This window comes from Ptychodera flava, chromosome 4 (assembly GCF_041260155.1).
Source record: "Ptychodera flava strain L36383 chromosome 4, AS_Pfla_20210202, whole genome shotgun sequence".
Classification (NCBI taxonomy): domain Eukaryota; kingdom Metazoa; phylum Hemichordata; class Enteropneusta; family Ptychoderidae; genus Ptychodera; species Ptychodera flava.
The window spans coordinates 31290020-31315043 of record NC_091931.1 but is presented as its reverse complement, the minus strand read 5'-3'; the positions used below and the strand labels follow the sequence as shown (position 1 = coordinate 31315043).

Below are 25024 nucleotides of genomic sequence, written 5' to 3'. Positions count from 1 at the left end.
AGTGGAAGAATGTGCACTTGTCGAAGCCGTCACAGTCGTTGTACGTCATTGCATCTTTTAACTGTATCTGAGAGCCTTGTCTTGTTCTGTACAAATGTGAACAATTCAATAACTTGTGATCCTCGTGCCTTGCCCAGAAATTGTGGAGATTTTATCGTTTCACGTTACTGAAAGGGAATCTAAAAAGACCACTTCAGTGCAGATGGAAAGGCCAACTCCAAATTTTCACTCGACATTTCACAAACAGAACATCGCTCATGGTGAATGAAGATGTGTAGTAAAGAGCTGGTTAAGGGGTTTGGTCTCCTGGTCATTACTTCATGCTCATAGGGATCAGTTGATAGAATTGAGCAACATCGTGACGGATATATGTCTTCCTTGACGGAATATGTCTAATATTCCATGAGTGCTGGTTCTGGGCTAGGAAAACGAGGTTAACTGTTCCCGAGCAAGCAGCTCAGACATTGTGCCTGACAAAAAAAAAATCTTTAGTGTTACACCTGGTACAAGGCAGCCTGTGGGAGAATCGTAATTCAGGCAACATTGGGCTGTTGATGCCAGCAAAAATTTTCATCGGGACGGTACTTCACACTTTACGACGAAATAAAAACTCACTTCCTGTGTCGTGCACGCCACTTGCCGCAGCCACGCTGTCTGATGGGTTTGAAATTGCCATGATTGGAAGGAGTCGATATCCCATCATGGTTGGAAATACTGGGGCGTGCATCTGGTGCTACGGCTTCTGTGCTGTCAGCCGCCTCTGACAATGTTTCGATACAATCTGTGTTATCTGCAGAATTTTTAAATAAATTTATTCAAACTCCTGTGTGCGTAGGTGGCGTGGCAGCTGCACGCAGAAATCTGCCCGGGATACTCCGTACTGAAATGCTGTTTATGAAACAAAATATCAGGCTGCTTGCATCACTGCCTGCATGCTCGTGACCTGTCAGTGAGCTTTTGAAGCACATGGTATTGTATGTACAGATCTGTGACTGGAATTTGTTCTTTCGTAGAGTTCAAACCACCTAGTTTGCTGGGGGAAGCAGGTCGACAAATTGAACAGCCAGAGCAAACTCCCGTCAAGCATTCCAAAATGTTTTAAAATTGTGTATTATCATGTCGAAAATTCTTTGTAAGGTTATATCAGATAATGATAATTTATAACACCAGGATGCTGTTGGTTTTTTTAGTTTGACACACTTTACCCCTTTATCACTGCATATTTTCAGAATTATTTGATCTCCAAAACAAGCTTTGCCCAGGTTCTGTACAGTAGGTGATCATTTGCCCCCAAAGGTAACTTAGTCCACGGATACTCACAAAATGATCAGTGTGTTGTCCACAATTGAATATCAATCAGGTATTTGCCCTAGATACCATCTCCCCTCCCACCCTCACCCCAGAATGCATTAATAATGATAATAACTGTAATGCTTTGAATTTCTGCTTTGAAAAGACTGGTTTTCTTCGAAATGATTGTTATCCTGAGGCTGCCAGCCCTATCCTTCGTAATCTCGGAAAAACCCATTCACTTATCATTCTGCTGCGGCTAGTCTACTGTTGTCTAAAAAGTAGGGGTGCACAATTTGACCCATGTTTTGTGTTCAGGATGTCTTGCTCTCAGATAGTTACCACAGGAAGTACAACGTGTAGCCCCAACTTTTACTAATTTTTAGCCTGACACAGTGCATGCCACTATAATAGGCAGGAAATTGGCCGTTCTTTTCCTGGCCTGACCCTCTTTCAGCCCAGGTAACACGCATGACTTGGAGTGCATTCTTGCTCTCAAAAAAGAGGCAAAGTTTTCCAGCCCTGGTGTGCAATCTGAGACTTCCGGCCGCGTGATCGATAGAATACCGAACACACCTGCTCAAATATACACTGCAAACATTAAAAAATGTAATTGCAGCAACAGGGCAGAGTGTAAGGGATTGATTTAGGGGCTACATCAATTGCTGATACCGAACAATAGTAGAGCCGTGCAACGTTCTTTCTCTGTTTGACAGTCAAGGCTTTGTTTTTTCTCTGTTTACCTTGCCACAAAACTCTGTGTGACTAGGATGCCAACAGCTTCAAAGGACCTGATCCCATTCTTGACAGTGCAGATTACTCATCCAGTCTTCTTTTGGAGAAATTTGCATGTTATTTCACAATTTTCCCGGAAGTAGAGCCATGGAGCCGTCCTGCATCCTGGAATGGATAAAATGCGTTCTGGTGCCAGCCATCACTCAGGAAATCATGAAATTTGCAAAACCCAGCCCTCTTGATTATTTACCTCAGCAACGGAATCAACTGCAGATTTTTTACATATTTGTCGGTCAGTTATTGATGTGATGCAGCGTGTGTAAATTCATTTCGCATGTTACAGATTAATGCAACTATAATGATATTATGCAGGTATTCTCTCGGAAACAGAGAGCTTACTAAGCTGGTGGTGTGAAATGAAATTTGTTCATCAACATCAGCTTGTCACCAACCTCAGCATATCCATGGAGCCAAGTAGATCAATCAATTCCCTGTAAGAAAACTACTTGCATTGGTATAGTGTCGACTCAGGAAATTACAATCTAGCAATGTGGCATGGTAGAGAAGACACACTGATCCAGATTCGTACTGCCCCAGCGCTGCCAGCCCCAACAACTTCCACCCAAACATTGCACGCTTCAAGGTGAAAATTTTGTGATCTATAGCTTGGCAACATTCCAGTAGAGAGAGTTTTCTCAACATACTTAACCCTACAGACTGCTACAGCCTGCCTTTGGTCAGCAAAGCATAAAAACTGCCTCAAAAACATCCTTTTGAGTTTTATTCATGCGGCCTCATGTATTAACTGACGCAGTGTTGTTTTTCTCTTCAGTGCGACGTGCGTCAAAGTAGAGGTCCTTCAGAATAAAGGAAAGTGGAACAAAAAGATGTCATTACCTGACAGGTTATGTTGTAAACAAATAAATAAATAATCCAATAAAAACAAATACTGTCCTTTAAATGGAATTCTGTTGTTATTCAAATTGAGTTTCCACCTTTATGTAACAAATTACCCCCCCCCCCCCCCCCCCCCCAGCACCACCACCATCACAATACTGTAGCATGCAGGCATGTGTTTGCAAATCAGTGTTGTTTAGTGATTTCTGGTAAACCTGCTTGAAATGTTTTGTAAAGAAATGAATTTTATGTCATTTTGCTAAATGGTAGTTTGTGTGAATACTCTGAGAGATACAGTATGAATTATTCCTCTATGTCATATTCTGTTTGCTTCTGTTTTTACCCTTTTGCCCCCATGATTTGGGTGAAACCCATTGTTATCAATGGTTATTGTGGAGCTGTTTACTGGGAATTAGGGATGAACAGGTTAAATATTTTATGACACTGAGTTGAAGATGCAGTTATTTTATTTTTTTGCATTTTTAACCAAACTATTTTGGGCATATACACGTACATGTCCTGTATATTGTAAACTCACAGATCTGTATGAATAGCAATCCACACAAATTAATTTCAGCTGGACCTTGTAAAGAGCGGTACAGTTGTTTGGATATGCTGCTGGCACTGTTAAAGATACCCCGATACAGCTGTTTGATTCGTGACCGATTCAACCAAAAATACAGCATGATATAGGAAGCATTGTATGTGATGGAGTACACGTACATTGTGGTGTATTGCCATTATTTCGCGTCTATTTTTACACTGTTTAGTTCCCACTGCGATCTGTGTAACCCACAGAAATTAATTTCTGCCGAACCTCGTTCTATTTGCAGCATGCAGTGAAAGCTCAGCTCCATTACTTGACAAAGATCGGTGGCGACACTTTTTTTGTCCTGACCGCTGAAGGGAAAATTATTCCCAAATTCTTTAATCACATTACTGAACAAAAAGCAATTTTTAAGGGCTTGTGTGATCTTGCTATGATAGCTTTTCACTGCTATTTCTTTGCCAATTGTTACTGAAAGGGTTCATATCTGAATACATTTGTGAAATATCCTGGTATCAACATAATGAATTTTGGAAAAAAATTGTCATCTTTTTTTTTCTCCTTTTTACTATTATACAAGCATTAGAAAGCTGTCTGACACGAATGCTTTTATGTCTCTTGTGATGCTTTGTGTTCTGAGTTTGTACGACGCAAACAGGGAGTTTGTGCACTAAAAGGGCAACAGTGAATTATGTATTGACAAGCATTCTTTTCAAATAACCTTCACCTAGCCTTGTCCCGACTATTCTCATCCATTCCTCTTTATTTATGGCAGAATGCGATGACTCTCCTTTTATGTTTCTGCGAAGCGTTGGTGAAAAGCTGTTATTTGTTTCTATTTTTGTATAATTTTTTGCTGAGTGTAAAAATTAAAGGGTCATTCAAATGGTTTATTCGCTGTTAATGTATTTTCAGATCTGAAAGGTTGATCAAAGTATGTATGTCATTTCCTGTGAAAATTTACCCACACGAATTAATCTTCCTTTAACCAAGTTGAATTTTCTGAAACACATGTTTTGTTGTGCCTGTGAGATCTGCTAAAATATTGCAAATTAAAATTCCAAACAAGAAACTCAATCACTGTGATATTGATATTTAAAAAAAATAAACAACCACATCCAAGATCGGAATCTAACTCAGACTATTGATGGATGTAAGACAAATGATTCCTCAAATCGAAGGGAGTGTTCCGAAGATAGTTTGGACTTGGAGTTCATGAAAAAAAGCATTACACGTACTTTCAACTGAATTCAACCTGGCAACAGGGGCGTCTCATAAAACTCTAGTATTCAAAATTATCATTAGAATAAGTTGATTGAAGTATCGCATAAAATTTCACTCAACTCAACAAATCCAGTAAAAGCTTAAGTTGTGCAAAGGTTTCAGAATTGCTTTCGACAAAACTTCTGTTGCGTTTAAACTATACTTTTGGGGGCAAGTCATATCAGCAGAGTTTTAACAATCCACTTTCACGATTGTATCATCGGAAGCACATCATTTGACTTTGATCTGAAAGACCGCAAGAACGAATGCCATTGTGGCGTTACCAAATCATCAGTGATCAAAATAATATCATAAGTCATCTTGTAGTCACAGCCAAAAAAAACAAGTTCCATTACCAGTTTCGGGGGACAAAAGGCAGATAGCATGTTTAGTCTCACCAGTTTTTGTTTAGTAACCTATCTGAAATTGCGGTGACCTCTAACCCCAGCAGATATATCCTACTGACCCCTGACCCTGAGAGACATTCTACATCTGTTTTTAGGTCTTTGACTTTTTATAAGTTTCATAACGTAAAATTTGAGCTGCTGTTGCAAATAAAATGTAATTGGTGTTAGGCGCATGGCATGTGGCCTTCGTAATCCAAGTTGTTCTCGGTTTTGTGCCAATATTTTGATGATGTTACTCTGATTTTCAACTTCAACTTTCGACTCTTCACATTCCAACTCTGAACTTGCATTCAGTGTTTTTGAGTTCATGCATGGTTGAAGGACTTTTTTTCCTGTGAAACAATTGACAAATCATTTCAATCCCAGTTGCAGACAGCATGAGGTTTAGAACCATTGACATGATTTCCAGGCTACCAGAAATATGCAGATGAACCAATGTCTGCTGTCATCACATGCAAATTTCAGGCTACATTGCAGCCAGGTTCAAACTATGAATGATCAAGATTATTCAAATTCATGTTTGATTTTCAGAAGATAATTTTTGCGTAAAAAGTAACCCAAAACGGCGTTTCCTCCTAAGAGAAACTAGAATTTCTAACTCAGTTTTCACCATTTCATCTACACAACTTTCTAACCAAAAGTGTGAACAATTTTACTCGATATATTTATCACATACAAAATGAGCAACAAGTTAATAATGTGCACTGTATGGCATGTTAAAATTCTGCATATAGGGCTCTTTAGCATATCCGTAACTAACACAGGATTTATTCAGAACACTAATATGAGGTGTCCATGCTAGACTTGCAAAACATCATTCAAAGTCCTAATTTTTGGCACTACACATTTGTACTTGCGGTATACCCGTAAGAGGGGTATCTCTTAAAAAAGATGAGTGACGATCATGTCCTTAAAAAGGACAGTCAGTAAGGACGGATTTCACTTGTCCAAAGTTAAAGATACTCTGGCTTCAAACTTTCTATCATCTCAAGTTGCACTGTAAACATGAACTGTTGACTTACATGTAGATAATGTTATCACCAGAATTTATGTTTTCACAGCTAATTGTCAGTCTGCACAGATGGCTGTGCCAGATGAGCCATAGGCTAGCTTCTGAGTTTCTGCCAATATAGAGTATTTTCTGTCAAATTCACAACCTGGTCATACAAGTACAACGGTCTGTTCATGTCCCCAGTAATATATAGGCAGACGTTTTCTTCATGAACAAAAGGTCAGACATGCACGCGTGAGAAGTAAACAGCAACGACAGCATTTGAGAAAAAGAAGTACAGAAATGTACCCAGTCCACAGTTATCACTGCCATCCTGCAAACGTAATGAGCGTTTGTTTCAGAGTAGAACAGACCTTGGCATTGTGTGGTGTGCACTTCGTCTATCCCTTCATACAGGCCCCGACGACGCATCATAAAAAGCCAGTCTGAGTTGTGCCAGAACTTGGCAATGAATGAGAACTGCAGCGACAGTGTGCCTGTGAAATCACTTAGGTACGAAGAGTGACTGTACCTAGCAGTGGATTTTCAACTTCCCAAGAACGGGTCACGATTATCAGATTGCTGCTAAAGCTATTTGCACAAAGTAGGGTTTCGTTCATCAAATAAAAGTTTAGTTTCTATTCGAGATCAGGTAACCATCGGGCTCAATAAACCAACCATCTCAGTATCAATATTGTTCCAAATGATCTCCATTAAAAAAGTGAGTTTCAGTTTTAAAGGCTGCCCTACACTCTCATGATCGGTGAGCTCAGTCCATCTGTGTGGGTTTTTTCCTTTCTGCTGTAGACGTGTGTCTGAAATGCCCTATGCCCTCAGCAGCTACGATAAATTGGTAATGTAGCTGTTTATGAAAAGTTGTCTCGGGCAGAGCATTGTGGAAAGTTTGGCTGGACAATGGCAGGCAACTGTCATTCGTCATCGTCTGGAGCAGCCATCTCCAAATAATACAGCGTGCTTACTTTAGACCATAATGGTATGTTGCGGTGTCACCGGCAATCCATTTGAATGAGAAATGAGGTTTCTGAGCGATTGCGCAAAAAAAAAATTTATAAAAGTCTTGAACAACGGATGGCATTGTTCTCGTTTGTCAAACGCTAAAAACTCCCGAGTGAAACATTCAGAAAGGAACCACATATTTAAAGAGTGATCGGTTGTCCTTTTGTCCTGATGGTACCCGTGTCGCTGGCAAATCGGAAAGCCGTCATTGTTAGCCTATACGCTGGCTTGAGGGGGTTTGGGGTCTTTCGCTGGTATTTGCACGTGTGCCCCAGAGAAACTGATGAATGTGGAAACTTACAGGACATTAGAAATGATAGAAAGTCAGGATATGAATCCACACAGCTGAATGCCATCATCTGTGGCAATGTAGTCTTCAGCACGCCTTAAAGTTAAGAACATTGAATTCTTTCATTTCCATTTCCCTGTATAGAGGACCAGCTTTGCGTCAGAAAATGACAGAGATATACAGCCAAAATTTGTAGATGAAGAAGTTTTAGTATAAAACCCTTTTCAACCATGTGTCACTGTATAGGGGCGCAACTTCAGCATATGAAATTGTTCACTAGGGATCAGACTTAACTGTAATGAAACAGTCAAAGATAGCACTGGTGGCATACAGTGGTATTATGGGCAAATCAGAGAAGTCTTTCCCACAAAACAGTCTGCAAGTGCTGTATGTGATTTGATGAGGCCGGACAATTCATGTATTCCTTCAAAGTAACAGGCCCTGGTGAATGTCAGGTCAAAGGGTAACATCACTGTCAGAGTTAACTCACTGTCAAGTCCCCCATAGTACCATAGGCTGTCGCTGTATCTTTGGTTGCCATACCCAGCACATCAGTACTGCAGTGCTTGTGTACTGACTGTCATTGAACGGCATTGTGATAGACTTGGGGTGCTGAAAGAGACACTGTGATAAAATTCACTGACTGAAAGGGAATATCAATCCTTTTCTTGACCAAGATAAATGTTGTTTATTGATTTATTATAAAGTCTTCTCTGAGTCCATGATATCTTTAAAAAAAAAATAGAAATTCAATTTCAGAAAAGGTGATTTTGATATTTCAAAAGAGAACATCTGTATTCAGAGTACTGTTTTGTATTTAATTTAATGGGTGACACATCATCAATCTAAATGGAACTTGTGGAGAATAGTTTAATCTACACGTTCATCAGACATTGAGCATGCACTTTCTAGTCAGCCACTGTTACTCCCCCAGAGAGAAACAGGGATGAGAAGTGGCCCACTATATGCAAGAATGGTGCAGATTCTTAAAGGAAATGGCAGGTGTTTTTTTTGAAAGACCAGCAATAAGCTGAGAAAGTATTATGCAACATATTATCATACTTTTACTACTAAACTCTTATCTCCTCACCATTGTTTTCTGTGTGAAGTTGGACCTGTGCAGGAAGGATTGTGCTTAAGGTGAAATACTTCCTACTTTAAGGAGATTTCTTTTTTCTCGGAAAGAGGGAAACACAAATACGGATGCCCGAACTGGTACAACAGGTGACGACTACTAACCCAGATGGTTAATGATCTCTAAATAATTGGTGGGGATGAGTATTTTATGATTTCAAAAGCTAAGTAGTGTTGCGTTGTGTGTACACAGCAACTAACTGGTACATGCAATCGATTTCATGCTATACAATAACATGCATGAGATGTACAATATACAGCCACAAGATGGGCTCCAACCAGATTCCACTTGCCTGGACAGTATTTCATGTACAACAATCCAAGCCCCCACCTCTGTTGCACCCAGTGTATTCATCACTGTGGAATTTTGTTTATGTGGCACGAGCCGTAATCTGGAGAGGCCTCCCGAACTCGTGCTTTTGTGTCCGCAAAAGAGAGTATTGTATCTGACCTGTGGTTTGCTTTCCATTGTGGGCTCCGGCAAAAGTGCGGGCGAAACCAAATTGTTCTAGGATGTGCATCATGGGTCATTGGTCTCCTGTTTGTGATTCACAGCCAATGGAGAGTGAGAGCGACGGAGAGCAAAGAAGCCAAGAAAATACCAAGAGCGTTAGTCATCGTCTGAGAAGGTCATAGTGTCACACATCCATTCATTTCTATCACTCCACCATACATTTCTTATAGGTTGGTTCTAGGGCAATGCTCTCATTAAAAGCGTTAGGTGCAGCGATGGACTGTTTTTAGGGGACGTTGACTGGATTTATTTGTTTAGCTATTAAAAAGACGGCCTCCTTGCAATTTCCAAGATGAAGAATGCCATTCTGCAACCCGTAAATCTATACTTTGTTTTTCAAATTGGTACTGGCATGTGTGTGGACAAAACCATCGATCTTGGTGCTATTATTTCTTGTTTTTTTCCCCTCTTGGACAGACAAGCAACTGTCTCCTTGCACGATATATTAGTGTCCGGAGATGGCAGACATTTTGTAATTCATGATATCTCAAACTGATAGGAACTCTTCCACATCCTTATGGATATTCCCTGGGACTGGCTGATGTCATTTCCTGGACCCAAGGTCAGGGCGCCCGGCACAGTTGGGGAGCCAGAGTGCATTCTGTGGACGCGGTGGGCACTGCCTATTCTGTCTGACACTGATAAGGAATCAAAAATTGTAATGCTGCCAACTTGAGATCCTTTGTACAAATCTGTTGCTGCCAGACAAGCCTATATCATTATCCTGCAAACTTTAGACCCTCTGTACAAATTTGTTGCTGCCAGACACACCTGATAAAAATCATGGTATAGACTTCGGTAGTGGTATACGGTGAAAGAGTAGAATTCTTGTAGAACCTATCCAGTATAAAAATAGACTAGGAAGTGTAGTTTTTGCAACTATACATGTAAGGGACAATATCTTTTATTACTTTTGATAATATTGTCATTATTTGTGTTCTATAAAACACATGACATTCATCATCATAATCTTCTCTGCAAAATATGCAGACATAAATTTGCTATTAGCCTTAAGAACACAATATTGAATATTTTACTATTCAAAAATTAATTCCTAGACTGGACTGTATTGGCGCACACATGCAGTCTTGTATGGTCAAGTTGGCTTTTCTACAGAATTTTGGAGTAGAACAAGAACACTGTCTTGTACATGTACCAAATTAAAATATTGGAAACAAATCAAAAGTCACAGCAAATGGAGCTTTCATGTGCGGGTCAAATTGACCACAACCATGTGTGCTGTGCCAAAAGAGAACAAGCACGTTTGATTTCTAGTTTACCCAGATATATCATGCCCCGGCCAACATAGGTTACAGAGAGGCTGACGAATATTTAGCCCATACAAACATTTTTGCTGTTGGTCCATGAAAAAAAATTTTTGCAAAGCAAAGTAATTTTATAGGGTTCAAAAACAGGGAGAACCCCTTGAGTGAATTTGATTGTTTTTATAAGGATTATCTGACCGTGTGTTCTTCAGGTACTCCAAGGTTACAGATCTGGTTATCATACTCTTAAAAAAAAAATTGTTTAATGATTTTTGAGGAATGACCGGCAAATCTTTGATGTTATTGCATGTCTTTACTCTGTTTCAAGGTCAGTGTGGATCTAGCTTCTCAAATTCCAGCCAAACATATCATTGTCCCATCATTTCACATATGTTATGATCGTACCTATCACAATATGTTTGTCCCCGTCTGTTCCCGGCAGAGTTATGGTTCAATAAATTTGTCACAGGCTTCGAATTTATTTTAACTTGTTTCAAATTTATTTCCATTGACTATACATATCACATTCATCAATGTTACAGATACGATGCTAATTCATATTTTCTTTCCGGTGGAATGCCGCATGCAGTAAATCATAATTCAAAAGTTGACTTGACACCTCCAGTCATTATCAGCGCAGTGATACGCTCAGATGTAAACGACGGTAACTGACAATGCTGTTTGGACTCCGCGGCACAACCCTGTATGGTCAGTTGACATTTCAAAAAGACGATGCCTCCTCCACAAACTTTTATGAAAAAAAATTGTGCCGATAAATCAACAGACCTGTTTTGAAGCTTTTTTTTTTTTACTGTCAGTTCATCACCGGCCTGGGTGTTGATAACATATCAGTAGTCATCTCATAGTGAGAAGTTGAAATGACTCTCACCCAATACACTACCAACCAGAGAGTCTCAAGTTCCTCTGCTAACATCAGTTCTCCATTACCACTGCCGAGGGAGCAGGGACGCAAAGTGACAGGCCCGTTGTGTACAATACCTGCCAGTGTATCACCAGACATCCCCAAATGCTATTTTTACAGGGCTCTGCCCGGTACATGTTACGCGGCTATTGAGATGAGACGTACCAAAAAAGGGCCACAGATGGTCACTAGCTATTTTAAGGGCTGTATTTTATCAGTGTTTGAAAATAAATAGTCAAGTTAAGCTTCCAGCATCAAAAGCATTGTTATTTCTTATTTGTTTATAAATTTTTGGTAAAACTACAGCCTCAAATTTTTTTTTATTATGAGTGCAACTCATATTTCAGATATTATCAGTCATGTTGTCAATTTGTAACTTATAACTCAACAGAAACAGGTTTTATATTTTGCAGGTCCCTCAGAAATTTTTGCATTTATTTTTATTCTTTGATACCACCATAATTTGCAAGTCTTATGTGCGCACAGTCTCATAGAAAATAAAAAACACAAGTGTGGTTTCCTCTGAATTATTTCCAAGTTTGAATCGGTATGAATGTGTGCATTGCACAATTTTCATCATTGCTAGTTTATATAACGGTACAGTTAGAACATGAATTATTCATTTACAGGGTTGTTTTTTTCACATGCAAATAACGATATCGCTGCGATAATGGAACTGATTCCAATTTCTTTCAAAGCTAATGTGTATTTATGAATACCGGTGAAAATTGCCCAATATTGCAGTGTGTAATGATCAGGATTATGCAGTTATTGCGACAGAGTGAGTGTACCTAGTAGGGCAATTATGAACAGTATAATTATTTTGTCTTTCAGCTAGCAAGCTTATAAGTAAGCAGTCTCGTTTAGGTGTGACAAAGGAATAAATTTCACAGACTCTGGCAAAGTGATTAATAATGGCAATTTTCACCACTCATTATACATTGTTTTCTCGCAAGAAGTCATTCGTCATTTAATACTCTCGATAAGCCAGTTAATCTGCCTTATAAAGTAATCTTCTTTATGGGCTGACCTTTTACAGGGTAGTCTGTGGAGCAATAATTCTGACAGAAAAGTTGGCGTGATGAACGAGAAGGGGGGAAAATTTATACTTCATCCCGTTCCATTCCATCTTTTATAAAACATTGTTCTGGTGCAGCTGGATTGACGTAAGCAGGGAATAACAAAATTGGGACGTGAAACAATGTACATAGCGACTGGACTGAAGATGATATTATATCTCTTTAGCCTAGTGTGCCCTCTAAGCCAATCTTTTGAGTCATGACGCATAAAAATTCTCTGTGACGCAAGAAAATTTTCAGTTGAATAGGAAATTATACATGGTGACTCAAGAAAAATTAGCAAATTTTCAAATTGATTCAAAAGTTTTCAGTAATCCTGTTAGTTAGAGGGCACACTGCTCTTTAGTCTAGTCCTGGTGTTGCTACAGTGTTTCTGTTAAGACCAGTACCCAATGTTACCGGGGTTCCCCAGTCATTTGACCGGGGTTCCCCTTGTTATATCAATGCATTTCAGATTAAGGGACAGCAGAAATGTTACCGGGGTTCCCAAATCATTTACCAATGTTCCAGAACCTTTGCAAAAACACTGTGCTACATGTATGTATACAATTTTGTTGAAATCAACAATTCTATCAAAATTTTGTTTAAAAACCAGCTGGGACATTCACCGTCCATGATGATGGTAAAATAAAACGTAAGTAAATTGAAATGTGCCAGAATCTCCCATCATGATTTTCTTTGAGGGGAGATGAAGGAATAAGGAATTCTCAGGGAGCGTTGATTGTTAGAACATGATGTGGCGAATGAAACTCAAGGCATACTATATGACCTCAAACGTCAACCACATCTCCTCTTCACCAACACGAAAAGTTTTGAAATACAGAAGTCCAACAATGTAAGTGCAATTTGAACTTCCCCTCACATATGTAGTTGGACTACTCAAAACAAAAATAACAGTGATGGGATTATCATGTGTATCGGTGTTCATCATTCCATAGTGTAACTATGGCGAATAGTCCCAGTGCAAGTGTGCTCATGGTGATTGAGATGCAGCAATGGCCCCTTCCAAAACGCAGGGAGTAGTTTGTCATTGCATGTTTCATGGCCCGGTAATTTCTGCAGAAGGGAAACTGATAACCCCTCATTGAACATTAATTAAATCAGGCCAGAACGATTCATATCTTCATCAATGAAATAGATTATGAGGTTTTTATCTTGGGACGAAGATACTCAATAACAGTGCTATCTTTCACACACTCACTCAGTGCCGTGCATTTCAGTCATATATGATTAACCTTTACCTAAGGTCATGTTCAATGCCAGCGTCTTTCCCTCCGATGTCTTTACTTGGCAACAGTCAAAGTACATTAGGGTTGTCACTCACAAAATATTCATCCCAGGGGTGTAATTAATGCTTTCTGGCCATAGAGGGATATGTCATGTCAGACCCAAAGGTCAAGTTTTGTGGGTATAAAGGCGTGCATTCATGTCGGTGCAGTCTGGTCTCCAAGAGGAATAAATGACTGCTTTATATTATCACAGCTCAGAGTATTGATAATCACTCAGACTACATGTTCAAGTGTTATATGATATGCCGCGACTGAAACTCAGCCACGGAGCCCACTGTAGCATGCATGACAAAGACAGATGGGAACATGTATTTGTCAAATTCTCCTTTTCTTCGTTTAATTCGTCAAGTGTTGTACTTTGTAGGTGTATAGACAATGCTTGTTAAAGTGATGGCTCTCGCCGACGGTGTCTGTTAGACTGTTTACTAGGATTGTGGCAGTGATTCTCTTTAGTTGGTGTTGGTCGTTGAGGTATTGGTGATGCTGATGTAGGGATTGCAGAGCTCGACTTCTTGGAGGTGAAACATGCGATTCAAATCGTGAAATCGTGATGAAGGCTGTTTCGATGTAGGAATGATCTTAGCCACCGCAATTGCTCCTTGGATCAATAGTGATGATGATGATGATGATGATGATGATGAGGAGGAGGAGGAGATGATGACGACAATGATGTTGGTTACGTTGATGATGATGATGATGGATACGTTGATGATGATGATGATGATGACCATGATGTTAGAGTAACTGATGATGGAGATGTTAATGACAATGGTGTTGGTCCTGATGATGATGATGATGATGATGATGATGATCTCAGTGCTAATGACAAAAATGAGAAACAGGAATGTTACAGTGCTGGTGGTAAAAATGCACACTCAGTGAAATTTATACAATTTATAACGCGAGTAATCATCCAGCGATGATGGTGTGTGGCAGTTCCATTTCAGTGGCCATAATTTGCTCGGAAAATAGAAATATTTACATCTCCGCAGTGCCGCATTGACTATATCAATCAACAAGACAGTAATTCTATATGTCTGTACGAAATGAGACCATAGTGACATCGCGGTAGACTCCGCTACAGCTCAAGTCTGACTGTCATCCTCCGTCATACCGGGCACATGATGTCTAGGACACATTATAGGGGCCCATAATCCTGATATGCAGACAACTGGGTTTTTTTCTCTTTTCAATGCTAAGTGCAAAAAGCATATTTTATCAATTATCATGTCACCCTGTAGTTACAAAATGAAGCCAAAATAACTTTAAAATTTTGGACGTTTTTATGTCCCCAGTTAGTTACCATTCAGCGAAAAATTACCAATTCTAATCAGTACTGCAACATTCAGAAAAACATTTTCAAATGAATGAATGTGCACCTCAGCGACATAATTTGAGGATTTTAAAGTTTTCTGACTCATTTTGTGATCCTGCAAACTCACAGGGAGATTTTGTAAATCCAAATATGACATGTTCCTTCTGTAGTTTTCATGAAAATGAACTATTTTGGTCACAAATTGTAAAACAAGCACTCTGCCAAGTGCATTTTTGGGGGTTTCGAAAAATGACCTAGAAATTTGACTGATATACTGGGGGGTTTTTTGGCGAGCACATATTAGCCAGTGTTACTTTTAATAACAATCGCTGTCCGGAGATGGTTAACTATCATTTTCAATTTATTCACTGACTATCAAAATGAATTCGCGCTCACAAAACGTCCTGAAGACCCAATTAGCACTGAAGGGTGTACATCTCAAAACTTTATTATTTTCATTGACAAAGGACGCATTGTGTTTATGTGGCAGTGTTCCAATGCAGGTTCGATAATTGAGTTTGCGACAGCTCTATATTGTGTGGCAGTCCGGCATTTCTTGTGTGACAGCAGCCGTGGTCACAACACAGTTGTTAGTCATTGTAATTCAATACAAGGAGAGTAACAGTGCAAGACAGCAGAAAAGTGGGCCCATACTATATTTTTTCACCTCAGATGATGAATTAGTGATTTGTACTATGAGGGGAACGTGTCACATCACAGAGCTGTTCAGGTACACTAGTGCAACCACACAAAGTGACAGTGTATTGCATAGAAACTGATGGAGATAAATATATACACCTGTACTTTACAAAGTGTGCCTTCAGCATTGATTTACACATAACCAAACAAATATATTTTCTACCTCATGTCGTTGGATATTGTTGAAACTCTCTTTTGAGCTCTTGATATCTCCAAATATTACATCAGAAATTCAAGTTAATGACTAAATTCGTCAGGTGTGACTTTGACATTCCAAAAATACATTAGAGTATTCACCCACATTAACTAGGGTGACTTATCATTTCAAATTGAATTTATGGAAGATTGTTTGATATTCAAGTGTATCAAGAATTTGGCGTACATTCAAATTAATTTGGTCTGATCTCTGTGAAGCTTAACCCCTGAAAACTGAAATGTAATATTCCTTTGTTCGAATATCATAAATTGAGAAACCCAATTTTTTTATTACATTGCCTGTTGAGCCTCCTATCCAGTCTGCATTTGTGATACATAGATCTGTTTGCATGAAACGGCAAAATGTGTCTGTAATAAGATCAACATATCTTGGTCAACAAAAACAGTACAGTAAATGAAGCCCATCTGTTCTGAAATCTGAGCAATATTATATCTGCACGTTGATCTATTTCTGGCTTTTCAAGGGGGAAGGGTGTAACCAATGAAGTCAATGCGACAATCTGAGTCATGACGCCAATAACTTGCAAATACAAATTCATCTGCAACCGTTTGTAGACGATTCTCAATGTCATCTATAATTAGTTTAGCTTTGCAAGTGATATCAGAATTAATTCATCCAGTAATTCGTATGAGGATTAGTATTACCAAGAGATAGAGAAAAATATTTTAATCAGCCCTGTTGCTTCAGCTATTTCATATTTACACTATTATATTTATAGAGATTACTCAACGCATGCTTTGTGTACCAGGGGCTGACCTGGAAGCTTTCGTCCAACCAGAGTAAATATCGAAGAAATGTCTGACATTTTGCTCTCTTCGATGATCATACGTGTTAAGTGTATGACCTCATCATGCAAAAGTTGGCTTGTGTTGGTTTTAGACAACATACCTACTTCAGTGCATATTGAGGAGGCAATTCTGTTTTATCTGGGGTCTCAATTGAAAAACGGAACCGCCCTTGCTTTCGACATTATTATAAGACTATTATGATTACAGGCTACCAGAATTTATAGATTATCCTTTGTTCCTTATGACTGCATTGCCACCTGAAGTGTTGACCCGACAGCCCTCAGCTTTTGCTGACAAAAGCTTGGCAAGTACATTGTATACATCTAGAGTTGTAGTATGTGACTGACTATTTCCTGTCAAAAGAGGTTACAGACTTACAGACTGTACTTTGACTTCCAACAAAACAAAGCTTTGTAAACAGTGAGTGTAAGCAAAAATCGATCATGAAAAGTTCATCTATTCTCTCTCTCTCTCTCTCTCTCTCTCTCTCTCTCTCTCTCTCTCTCTTGCACCTCTCTGTTGAATGACAGTGCATGTGCAGTCAATAAGGACAACACGGGGATGTGCTGGTTTTAATCATTGTAGGTCAGGGCAGAGATTGCGCAGGTCACTCGATGCGAAAAGCTGCCTGTCTTCAAATGTTTTGTTTTGGAAATTTCAGCAATACCGTAGCAGGGAGTAAGCTATTTGGTAAAAACTAGACATAGAAATGGTCAAGGAACAGTGGCTGTCCTTGTGTTCCATTTGAAATATCGAACAATACAGTAGATAGGGCCAAGATGTGTGGTGTTACCTGATTTTCACCATAGAGGGCAGTATATACTACTACTAACTTGCAGCAAGGGTCAATGTTACAGATCACAAATAGCTTGTTTTGAAGGCAGTGCCAGTTCAATACCTTGCCAATATCTTTCTAAAATGCTGTGTTGTCACCTGAACGTACATATTTAGCATTATTCACATCTTTTGAAAGTATAGATAGCCATCTAACATATTTTCAGGATTTGACATTCCCGTAGCAACGATTTACTTCATATTTTCCGAAGTTGTTAACTATGCCGAAAGGAACATGGACACCAGCCAACTATGTCTAAAGATGGTATTTTGGAAATTCATTTCATAGATATGTAATCAGCTTTGATTTTCCAAGTCAGCCAGATCAGTTTCAGGGCTCCTACGTGGCGGTTGCTAGGGGAAGTGAGAAACGATTTGAAGGTTGCAGTTAGTATGCCCTTATCGTCATTTTCTCTCTCATTTAGAACAGGGTGGTGCCATGTAGAGATTAATGATATCAGAAACTCAGGTAGCAAAATTTGAACATCAGGGAGGTACTTAGATACAAGAGATAACCTTGCTGTGTATGTCTTTTTAATAGTTTCAGACACATTGGAATACATAGACAGGTCTATACTTTTATACCAACAGGAATACCAGAATACAAAAAAAAGGAAATATAAGTATTTGATTGTCGTCCCAAAACAAGGAGAGAATGCAGACAATGATGTCATATATGTAGTCTGATTGGGCTTGACACCGTAGCTTTTTTCCGATTTCATCCAACATTGTTATTATGCTTCTTTTTTTTCTGTCAGAAGTATGTTGTGCCCTCAGGGTATGTGGATACGCAACAAAGACCGGAGGAAAAACAGTAGCCCCTCACATCCTGGACTGGCGCCAAGTCCTGCATTGGGGGGTCCTATGTTGTTGTTTGACCTTGCCCCATGCAAAAAAGGCTTGCCACGTGGGTAGCAAGTAGTGTATAGACGACTTTCTTTATATTTCAGCATTTGTTAAGGTTTTCTAGCCCCCATGCGAGCTCGGCATTTTCGCCATCCATTATGTGACATCAAATTGATGAGTGCATTCTTTTTGTGTCAGCGCCCATAGTACAATATGTCCTTGTGGCAAACCAGATTTATAACCTGGCCTACAGTCCCAGCAGCATGCAGGGTTAGCTAGCCATTGTGTAGTACATCTGCCATTGCAAAGTTGTGGTTTTGCAGGTATACACAGCCATCGGTGATAGAACCCCAAGAGTACAGCATTGATTTAACAAGGATGCACACTGATTGGCTAATGAGGCTGCAGCAGTTATGTAAATGGGGTTTGCAAGCCAATCACAGGACATGTACAGATAGGCGAAAGCAGGACACCTCAGAGGTCAGGGCATCTCTGAAAGCTACAACAACTTTGATTGGCCAATCAATTTTTCTTCTTTCAATCTCACCAGAAATTGACCAAAACCCTGCAGCATTATAGGGTTTTTAAGCCTTTTAATAGACAGATCAATATCAACTTGTCAAATACTTATCAAGACTCGACCTAGGCAAGTTCAATCAAAGTGATCTCCATGGATACAGAAACAAAAACCTATTTACTTTGATTTCTGTCATTTCCTCATGGTCAATTATCTGAGCCTATTTTAAGATTTTCATTGATTCTAATTTGATCACGGTTCCTTTATTTTAATCTTCTTGTCATACCAAATGCGTCAAGCTCAGCTTGCGTAGATACAGTTGCCAAGGCAACAGGAAGCACATCAGGAATCAAGGTGCTTGTTGGACCATTAAAGCTCAGGCAGAAGTGTTAGTCAATTCTTTTGATGGAACCAAATCACAAAATTGTTCAATACAATATGGGGTCAGAATTTTTCTTTAATTGTTTAAGCATTTTTACAGTATAAGCCTTGAGGCTGATGTCATCCATGAATTTGTCTGAAATATGGGTTGGCAAGAGGAGTGAAGTGTCTAGTCTACAGCAGTTCTTTGTAACATAGGCACCTCCATAATCTAGTGGGACTGTAAGCCATTTCAGTAAACCTAGCCACTACATTGTTTATGTCGTGTAGCAGCTGCCATCTTATTGACAAGAAGAATTAATCAGGTGATGCAGATTTTTCCAGCAACATCGATTTGTTTGCATTGCTTTTCCTGTTCATTTAAAATTTAAATACAACAGTTAGCTCAGAGTCTAAATATCTGCTCAGTTAGTGACAATTTGTAAATTTGTTAGCGTCCCAAAGTTTACGTCGTTCATCTAGACAATCACCGAGTCAAGTTTGCAGTTCACTACATACGTGAACAAAATAACTGATATTTCACAAAATGAAACAAGAAATTTCTTTTTCTTCAATTTATGTTCAGTTTTCATTCTAGGAGGACTTAGTTGTGGCAATGTTTATTGTCCAAATTCCTAACCGTCGGTAGTTGGAGCTATATATAGACAGGTTGTTACATGTATATGACCTTGCCATTTTGCTACAAGGGAGGACATTGACAAAAATCACATCAGATAAGTTTTCGGTAGACTGACGTGGCTGCCTTCCTTGTCCCCATGTATTTCATGGTGATTTTATCAGTACTGTCATGTGTGTTAGAGTAGTGTGATTTGCTCCACACTGACTGAATATTGCTTCCCAGAATTGCATGCCAGTAACTCTGATGGCCAAGCTACATGGTCATGTATCTCTCTCCTAACTTTAGTGTGCCTCAACAACCCCATCACAGTTCAGACTGGAAGTAGGGCAACCCATTATATGAACTTTTTCCCATTCATATCACTCTATATATAGGACCACCTCACTATTGAAAAGCAGCCGGGACTGTTCCAAAAGTTTGCTTTTGTAGGGGTGATCATCTCTGCCTTAAAAAATGCACGCCAAGTTCCCAAACCTTACCTGGAGCGAGAAATATTATACTTTCCCAGGGAGACCTTCAAAAACGGCTGGTGTGCCCTTTTCAGCATTCTTATCTCTTTATATTGTAAGCTCTGAAGGACCGGTTTCCTCTCCAGTTGTCCTGCCGAGAGCAGAAGTCTCTGGAGATCACCACGTCGGCACACTCAGGAAATTCCTGCCTTTGAGAAACCATTGTGCATGAGTGGTGCTTGTACAGCGATGAGAGCCCGTTGCCATGGCGTAGCTGCACCACTGTTATGCATATATTAAATCAATCTGTCAGCCTGAACAATGTGCAGTCCAAAACCTTACACAGATTTCTTTTTTGTTGTTTTATTTTTTTCATTACATTTTACCATAATCGAATAATCTCCCACTGATCGTTACCATGGAAATCTGTTAAGCATTTTCCCACAAAGTGATGCAGAAAAATATCAGTGGTATGACAGTTTGATGTTTGTGGGTACATAGGGGTAGGAAATATCAAATCAGAACTGACACAATCGTTAGGTTTCTCTCCTTTTATATCAGAAACAAACAGTCCTGGACATGAGCAGCATCATTTGTCTTTTCATCGGTGCGGAGGATAAAATTTTCATCATGATCACCTCACCTGAATAACCTTGTGAGGTTGTGCATAAGTGATATCTATAAATTGATTCATCGGATAGTTTTATCATATCGCGAATCGTGTCATACCAGTATATTGATTGCAAAAATACAGTGATCTTATTGGTCGAGCCCTGAAAATAACAGTACTATATTTGCATTAAAGCAAAGTAGGAACATGGGATATACTTGGGCTCTCAGAGAAAAAAAACTTTTTTCGAGAGTTTCACACCAGAATTTCAATATACTTGTGCTGTTCTAATATAAGAGCAATAAACCGTCATAGCTATACAGGCATACATGTGCATATATACCACACGGTATTGACTTTTTCATTTCATACATGCACCCACTATTCACAAGTGTATAAATTATGTGGTATTTACCCATCCTGGAGTGGTTTCTTGCTTGAATGTCAAACATGTACATGGGGACCTGAACACATTTACTGCCATTGTTGGGTACAAGCATGTGTCGATTACCACTTCGTTTATGTGTGCTGTAAGTAACACAGGGGCACAACTGTGTACAGTTTAAAAGCCATACTAATCCATTGTGTGGTTCAGTTTCCTCACCATTCATTGCGGCATGCACGCACTGCCTTAATCTTTTCAAAAACCTGAATTGTCAAGTTTTTACTGCGTACAGTAAAGCCGACAATGTGTGGGATATTGAGTGGTGGTGCAATAAATGGCCAGCTGACACTGTTTGGTGATTGAGGTCAGTCGTTGAAGACAAGTCTTACTTGACACCTCATGCCACTTTACCTTCCTTGCCAGACTTCCCCGCTTCAAAGTGGAATATTCCTCTAAAGACTTGAAAACTAGTGGTATGTTGCAAACTTTGAGGTGAGAAGGGATCTAACCATTTTATGTTAAATCTGGGGGGGTTCCATATTTATGTTATCATACACACCCACAGAAGTTCACATATTTGGATATCGTTTATTAAGCCCGAATGATTTACCTTAATTCTACATTTCAGCAACAATATTGTGGAGGCACAGATAGCATCATCATCACGATCATTGCTATTGCACATGCACATGACAAGGAACAGTTCTTTTTAACTGCCATATCTCTTATTGAACATCAGGTCCTGCCGATCTCCCTCACAAATATCTGCACGTACATGTACGCGTAGTGTGTTGTGAGTTTCCACGGTGCTGTACAATGTGACAATGGATCAGTGCTGTGAATATCTGCGTAGGTGTTAACATAGCTGAAGTGTCCATGCATTGTCTTGGTCGTCCCATGACTCTGTGGAACTGCCTTGATAATTTTAATCAGAACCCAGTGAATTGCATCATTTAATTGTTATATTTTAGGAAAACAAATATGATTGGTATGTTGATAAGATAGGTTTACAGTTATTGACAGGTCTCAGCTGTCTTATATAAATGTATATGAACCATATACTGACAGGGTATCTCAATAGTTGACCCATCTGAATCGCAGTAACACCTACACCCAATCCAAAAATACAGACTTCTCGTTTCGTTACGAAAAGAGATAAACACACAGCTAGCAATGCCCTGGAAAACTACTTGTAAGCTTGTAATGAAGTGTCCAGTGTGTTTTTCGCCGGAAGAAACGTCAGAACGCCCGGCGCAGTGGATTGACGAGTAAAAACTTCAAAACGATAGTCCCAGCCTAGGGGTTGTTTCCATAACCAGAGCGGATCCATGGGTGAGCCGTGAAATTCCCTGCAATTGGTTGTTAACTCCCGGAATAGGAGAATGGCGTAGTCTGTAAACGAGGATGGTGACCTGTGCACTGCTTGGGGGAGCCCAGGATCAGTGTCCACTTACAAGTCTATACACAGATTTATAACAGCTTCTGAGAGATTACCGGGTGGTTTTTGTGCTGGGCATACACTGTCTATGAATGGTTTATCCACAGCAGTTCTGAATTTGTCTCTCTTTTCAATTGGAGAGGGATCATTTGATGTTTTGTAAATATCGTACAAGTACTTAAATATTATTGTTTTGGTTGAGGATTTTTGATTTTGCTGGATCAGAAATCTAAATATTATCAAAGTATCGTTACACCTTATTCTCCCTATTTATATCATCAAGATGGTTCTTTCTTAGTTCAACAAGTGATTATTAAAAAAAAAACTAAAATGATGGGACAGTTAGATATACATGTTATTTTTAACCATCATTACTAGTATTTTTACTAATAATGAACTTTACAACCAGCAGTTTTCTGTTTCGTCGAGCGAAACATTTTTTTTTTTCAATTTTTGAAAGTTGCTGCTCTTTTCTTGGAGAGCTAAAATTTTGTAACACAATGTCTCAGTCACATTAAGCTTCAACCCCTTCCCCTCCCTTTCCTCACCCCTCCTCCTCCCTTCCCCCCACCCCCAAAAAAAGCCCCCTGAGATATTAGCTGCTTACTTTTAGTGACAACCGCCGCAAGAACAGAACCAAATCAACACTGGAATTCTTCCCTGATGGAAGATTTGAGTAGTATAGCCTATGGAGCAGTTCTCACATATACCTGTGGAGTTTATTTTGTTATGCATAAAATATACAGGTGCAAAGAATTTCGTACCCTACAATATACATAGCCATCCAAATTTACCTTTGAAATGCAAACATAAAAACAAAATAAGAAATAATTAACATTATCTGTCAAGAATAGCTACATCTAAATTCAAAGGTAATTGATTTGTTATTGTTTATGTTTGTATAGAAAGAATATCTAATTGATTTAATTACAAAGATACAGAATGTGTTTTCTATTGTCAAGATCAATATTAATGAAGAAAAAGAGAAAACGTACTATACGGTAATTCATATGTTATGTATACAACTTGTATTTATACCATGTTGCATATACAATGTAAATGTGTTGTGTTTACACTTGGTAATGAGTCAACAAAGAGTTTTGTAGTCTAACCCTTTCACCACCATGGTTTGACCCAAACCCATTGTTATCCATGATGAGTGTGGACCTGTCTACAGGGAATTGGGGATGAAAAGCCTTAATGATAAGCAATCAAAGACAGTTCTTGTGCCAGTTATGGTCAGTCATCGCGATTAAAATTGTTCCTTTCCTTCATAGCATTCAGGACTGGAAGGTGTTATATACTGTACCATCAACGTTTAATCAATACCGTGCCGATACATTTTAGATCAAATTTTCTTTTCAAAAACGTTCAATAGATGTATACAGTATGCGACAGCCATGGTATGTAAGACAAAAATACTGAAGTAGTGACAACCATAAAATGCACGACATAAGTATGCATGCTCAGTCAATTTAATGGGCCTCGGGAATGAGGTTTCTAGAACACTTCGTTTTACATGTATACATATGCCACATGTGGAGAAGTTTGAGGAGCGAAAGGTTACGGAGGAGGAATCAGAAAATAGGGATGGCTGTTCTATTCTTGTCAGCCATATCAGTTTCTGAAAAGGGAGACTGACGCTGGCATGCCGCCCTGTGGATTATAATAAAAAAAAAAGAGTGCAAACATTGGAATTCTGTACAAAAAGTGCAGCAGATTGGGGTCGGCCTATTCATGGTGAGCAGCTGAGACCGAGAGACGCAGGTCAGCCATGATGTAGGTCAGTAGGTATGTGTGAACTCAAGGAGGACCAGACGAGTAGAATTTTTTTTTTATCACGGACGAGAAATGATACTCCCAAATTTAAATTGAATATGGTCAGTGAAATAGGCTGAAATCGGTGAATAGCAATGAGATTATAATCTAAGCTGTTAAAAATAGATAGACATATCATCGATGCCGAAGTAATTTTTCCCATAGTTTGGCGATGAAGTCAACATTTCCATGGATGATACTAATCCGATTTTTACATGTCACTCTGGTCTCATATGAGACCGCCGATGACGACATCTCGTAATATCTCTTATCACGGAGAGGAATCTTGTATGTGTTAATAACACGGAATACATGAGCTACTCAATGTAAGATATTGGTATGTATGTACGTAGTTGCTATTATTGTTGTTTCAAAATGTGGGGGAAAAAATCAGAATTAGGTTGTCATGTGTCGGTATGTATTCGACCTATCGGAAGTCACAGCAATTATACAGAGGGTATATTTTTGG

General features: G+C 39.2%; 1 protein-coding gene across 1 annotated transcript in view; it reads left to right on the top strand.

Moving 5' to 3' along the window:
- LOC139131482 (protein KIBRA-like) overlaps nt 1-25024 on the top strand; it is a 76640-nt gene that overhangs the window by 10035 nt on the left and 41581 nt on the right. The gene's annotated exons all lie outside the window — the stretch shown is intronic.